The following is a 6,000-nucleotide window of genomic DNA, read 5'->3' as shown; positions in this document are numbered from 1 at the left end:
TTCTGTTATGTATACATAATTTCACTAATCCCTTTTACCCTCTCTGATCCCATCCTCTCTTCCCCTTTCCCTCTGGCCCCTTTGACCCCGCTTCTGCCTCTATTCCATTCCTCAGTTCACATTGTTCATTAGATTCCTCATATGAGTGAGGTCATATGACATTTTTCTTTCTCTGCCTAGCTTATTCCACTTAGCATAATAGTCTCCAGATCTATCTATGTTGTCACAAAAGTAAGATTTCCCTTTTTCATGGCTGTGTAGTATTCCATTGTGTATGTGTACCACTGCTTTTTTAATCCACTTGTCCACTGACAGACACTTGGGCTGTTTCCAGACCTTGATTATTGTAAACAATGCTGCAATAAACATGGGTGTGCATGTCTTCTTTTGAATCAGTGATTCGGTATTCTTAGGATATATTCCTAAAAGTGGGATAGCAGGGTCAAACAGCAAATCCGTTTTTAAATTTTTGAGGAATCTCCATACTGTTTTCCATAGTGGCTGTACAAGTCTTCATTCTCACCAGCAGAGCAGGAGGGTTCCCTTTTCTCCACATCCTCGCCAGCACTTATTGTGTGTTGATTTGTTAATGAGCACCATTCTGACTGGTGTGAGGTGGTATCTCATTGTGGTTTTAATTTGCATTTCTCTAATGATTAGTGATGTTGAACATTTTTTCATATGCCTATTGGCCATCTGTATGTCCTCTTTGGAGAAATGTCTATTCATTTCTTTTGACCATTTTTTGATTGGATTGTTTACCTTCCTGGTGCTGAGTTTTACAAGTTCTATAATTATAAATATTGGTTATTAACCCCTTATCAGATGTATTGTTGAATATGTTCTCCCATTGTGTGGTTTGTCTTTTTATTTTGTTCATATTGTCTTTAGCTGTGCAAAAGCTTTTTAGTTTGATATAGTCTCATTTGTTCATCCTGTCCTTTATTTCACTTGCCTGTGGAGATAAATCAGCAAATATATTGCTGCGAGAGATGTTGGAGAGCTTACTGCCTATGTTTTCTTCCAAGATGATTATGGTTTCATGACTTACATTTAAGTCTTTTATCCATTTTGAGTTTATTTTTGTGAATGGTGTAAGTTGGTGGTCTAGTTTCATTTTTTTGCAAGTCCCTGTCCAATTTACCCAACACCATGTGTTAAAAAGACTGTCTTTAATCCATTGTATGCTTTTACTTCCTTTGTCAAATATCAATTGTCCATAAAGGTGTGGGTTTATTTCCGGGTTCTCTGTTCTGTTCCATTGATCTATATGCCTGTGCTTATGTCAGTACCAAGCTGTTTTGAGTACAATGGCCTTATAGTATAACTTGATATCAGAAAGTGTGATACCTCCCATTTTATTCTTTTTTTCAAGATTGCTGAGGCTATTCGTGTTCTTTTTTGGTTCCATATAAAATTTTAGAATATTTGTTCTATATCTTTGATGTATGCTATTGGTATTTTAATAGGAATTGCACTGAATTTATAGATTGTTTTGGGTAGTACCTGTATAGACATTTTAATGATGTTTATTCTTCCTATCCATGAACACGATATATGCTTCCACTTGTTTTTATCTTCCTTGATTTCTTTTATCAATGTTTTATAATTTTCTGAGTGCAAGTCTTTAATGTCCTTGGTTAAATTTACTCCTAGGTATTTCATTTTTTTTGTTGCAATAGTGAAGGGGATTGTCTTTTAATTTTTCTTTCAGACAGTTCATTGTTGGTGTATAAAATGCCATTGATTTCTAAATATTAATTTTATATCCTGCCACCTTGCTGAATTCATTTATCAGGTCCAGTAGTTTTTATGACTGAGACTTTAGGGTTTTCTTTGTACAGTATCATATCATCAGCAAATAATGATAGTTTTACTTCTTCTTTTCCAATTTGGATGCCTTATTTTTCTTCTTCTTGTTGGATTGCTGTGGCTAGGACTTCCAGAACTATGTTGAATAAGAGTGGTGAAAGGGCATAACCCCGCCTTGTTCCTGATCTTAAGGAGATTGTTTTTGATTTTTGCCCATTGATTATGATGTTGGCTGTGTATGTGTCATAGATGGCCTTTATCATGTTGAGGTATGTTCCCTGTATTCCCACTTTGCTGAGAGTTTTGATCATAAATTTTATCAAATGCTTTTTCTGCATCTTTTGATATTATCATGTGATTTTTCTGCTTCCTCTTATTTATGTGATGAATCTTATTGATTGATTTGTGAATATTGTACCATTCTTGCCTTCCCAGAATAAATCCCACTTGATCATGATGTATAATTTTTTTTATGTATTGCTGGATTTGGCTTGTTAATATTTTGTTGAGAATTTCAGCATCTAAGTTGATCATGGATATTGGCTTATAGTTTTCTTTCTTTGTAGTGTCTTTGCTTGGTTTTGGAATGAGGATTATGCTAGCTTCATAAAAGAAGTTTTAAAGTCTTCCCTCTTCTTGAATTTTTTGAAATAGCTTGAGAAGGATAGGAGTTAGTTCTTCTTTGAATATTTGGTAGAATTTACCTGTGAAGGCATCAGGCCCAGGATTTTTGTTTGTTGGGAGTTTTTTGATAACTGTTTGAATCTCATTTGTTGTAATCGGTCTGTTTAGGTTTTCTAATCTTCCAGATTGATTTTTGAAAGATTATATGTTTCAAGGAATTTGTCCATTTCATATAGATTGTCTAATTTTTTGGCATACAGTTCTTCATAGTATTTTCTTACAATATTTTGTATTTCTGCTGTGTCAGTTGTTACTTTTCCACTCTCATTCTAATTTTATTTATTTGAGTCCTCTCTCTTTTTTTCTTGGTGAGTCTGGTTAAAGGTTCATCAATCTTGTTTACCTTTTCAAAGAACCAGCTCTTGGTGTCATTGATGTTCTGTATTTTTTTTTTAGCCTCTTTGTTGTTTATTTTCGCTCTGATCTTTATTATTTCTTTCTTCTACTTCCTCTGGGCTTTACTTGCTGTTTTTTTTAGTTTTTTTAGGTGCAGAGTTAAGTTGTTTATTTGAGCTTTTACTTGCTTCTTAAGGTATGCCTGTAATGCTATGAACTTCCCTTTCAGGACTGCTTTTGCTGTGTCCCATAAATTTTGAATTGTTGTATTTTCATTTTCATTTTTATTTTTTTCAAGGAAATTTTTGATTTCTCCATGATCTCATTGTTAACCCATTCATTATTTAATAACATTCTATTTAGTTTGCAAATGTTTGAGTGTTTTTCAGTTTTTCTATTGTAGTTGATTTCTAGTTTTATGCTATTGTGGTCTGAGGAGATACTTGATATGATTTCAATCTTTTTAAATTTGTTAAACTCATTTTGTGTCCTAGCTTGTGGTCTATTCTAGAGAATATACCATGAGCACTTAAAAAAATGTATATTCTGCTACTTTGGGGTGAACGGTTCTGAAGATATCTATTAACCAGTTGATCTAGTGAGTCCTTTAAGTCTACTGTTTTTTGTTGATTTTCTTTCTTGAGGATCTATTTAAGGATGTTAGTAGGGTATTAAAATCCCCTGTTATTATAGTGTTGCTATTGATCTCACCCTTTTTGTTGATCAAAATCTGCTTTATGTATTTAGGTGCTCCTATATTAGGTGCATAGATATTTATAATGGTTATATCTTCCTGTTGGATTGCTCCCTTTATCATTATGTAGTGACCTTCTTTATCTCTTACTATAGCCTTTGTTTTTTGTTTGTTTTTTTAATTTTTTATTTATTCATTTTAGAGAGGAGAGGGAGAGACAGAGAAAGAGAGAGGAGATACAGAGAGAGAGAAGGGGGGAGGAGCTGGAAGCATCAACTCCCATATGTGCCTTGACCAGGCAAGCCCAGGTTTTCGAACCAGCGACCTCAGCATTTCCAGGTCAACGCTTTATCCACTGCGCCACCACAGGTCAGGCTATATAGCCTTTGTTTTAAAGTCTATTTTGTCTGATATAAGTATTGCTACCCCAGATTTTTTTTCATTTCCATTTGAATGAAATATTTTTTCCATTCCTTTACTTTCAATCTATGTATATATTTTGTTTTTAGGTGTGTATCTTGTAGACAGCATATGTATGAGTCCTGTTTTCTTATCCACCCAGCTATCCTGTCTTTTGATTGAAGCATTTAATCCATTTATATTTAAGGTTATTATTGATATGTAGTTGTTTATTGTCATTTCATTCTTTAAATCTACATTTTTTTCTAATTTTCTACCCCCTTTGTTCTGTTTACAGCAGGCCTCTTAACATTTCTTGCAGTACTGGTTTGGCTGTAATGAATTTCTTGAGTTTTTTTTTTGTCTGGGAAGCTTTTTATTTCTCCTTTAATTTTAAATGATAACCTTGCTGGGTAAAGAAGTCTTGTTTGTAGGCTCTTGTTTTGCATTAGTTTGAGTATTTCTTGCCATTCCCTTCTGTCTTCTAGTGTTTCTGTTGAAAAGTCATGTCATCCTTATGGGGGCTCTTCTGTAGATAATTCACTGCTTTTCTCTTGCAGCTTTTAGTATTCTTTTTTTATCTCTTAATTTTTTATTTTAAATATGATGTGTCTTGGTGTTGGCTTCTTTGGATTCTTCTTTAATGGGACTCTCTGTGCTTCTTGAACTTGCGTGACTTTTTCCTTCATCAGTTTAGAAAAGTTTTTAGCTATGATTTCTTCAATGAGGTTCTTTATCTTTTATTCTTTCTTCTCCTTCAGGAACTCCTATGATGCAGATGTTGTTTCTCTTTATGTTGTCACAGAGCTCTCTTAGAGTTTCCTCAGACTTTTTGAGCCTCTTTTCTTTTTGCTGCTCTGGTTCTGTGCTTTCATGTATCTTGTCCTCTTAATCGCTGATTTGATCCTCTGCTTCATCCAGCATACTTTTAATTCTTTCTAGTGTAGTCTTCATTTCTGATATTGTATTTGTCATTTCTGACTGATTCTTTTTTATGATTTTAATGTTCTTTTTGATGCTTGCTATCTCTTTATTTAGGTGCTCATTATGTTCATCCAGTGTTGCTCTAAGATCTTTGAGCATCCTAACAATCATTATTTTAAATTCTGCATCTGGTAATTTGGTTACTTCTATCTCATTCAGTTCTTTTACTGGGAATTTCTCTTGTTGATTCATTTGAGTTGCATTTCTCTGTCTTCCCATTTTTTCTTGTATAGAGCCCTTCTTTGGGTGTGCTGTTTGAATAGCTAGCTGAGTCTAGGGCAGTGGTTGAAAAACTCATTAGTCAACAGAGTCAAATATCAACAGTACAAAGATTAAAATTTCTTTCGAGAGCCAAATTTTTAAAACTTAAACTATATAGGTAAGTACATTCCTTATTGAGGTAGTGCCCACATGTGGTATTTTGTGGAAGAGCCACACTCAAGGGGCCAAAGAGTTGCATGTGGCTCATGATCCACAGTTTGCTGACCAGGGGTCTAGGGTTTAAGTTTTCTGTTTCCAGCTATCAGTTGTGTTGGTTCTAGATCTTCTTGGGTTGGCATCATCTGTTGTTTGTAATCCACTGTGGACTACTTGTCATCAGCTACTGCTCTTTTTGCTGTTTGTGTGGGTAGTTTCTGTGCCTGGCTAGTGTGGGAGGGGCCAACTTGTCTACAAGGATCAACTTCCTCCTGCTTAGAGCTGTCAGCAGCTCCATACAAGCGGCAAGCTCTGAAAGATTTGCCTCTGTTTTTCAGCTGTTCTGGCTCCTCTTGTAGCTGCCTCATCTTTCCAGAGTCCTGTATTGAAAGACTGTAGTGTGGGCCCAAATAGCCTCACCCTACTTACCCCTGCACAGATTGCAAACTTGTTGGGTTAGGGTAGCTAAGTACTCAGTTGAGAACCTGGGACTATGACATTAGTGAGACCCCCTATTTCAGGGGTCTCTTGGGCTAAAATTCAGTACAGGGAAGGTGGCCCCTCCTCCAGGGCCTAATCTCTCAGCCTCTGCTGGATACCCAAATTTTATTTCTCCCCAAAAGGTGAGCTGCAGGAAAGCCTTAATTTTGTCTAATTTTCTCTTTCTGCTCCCT

Source organism: Saccopteryx leptura, chromosome 6 (genome assembly GCF_036850995.1).
Source record: "Saccopteryx leptura isolate mSacLep1 chromosome 6, mSacLep1_pri_phased_curated, whole genome shotgun sequence".
NCBI lineage: Eukaryota > Metazoa > Chordata > Mammalia > Chiroptera > Emballonuridae > Saccopteryx > Saccopteryx leptura.
This window is presented reverse-complemented; position numbering follows the sequence as displayed.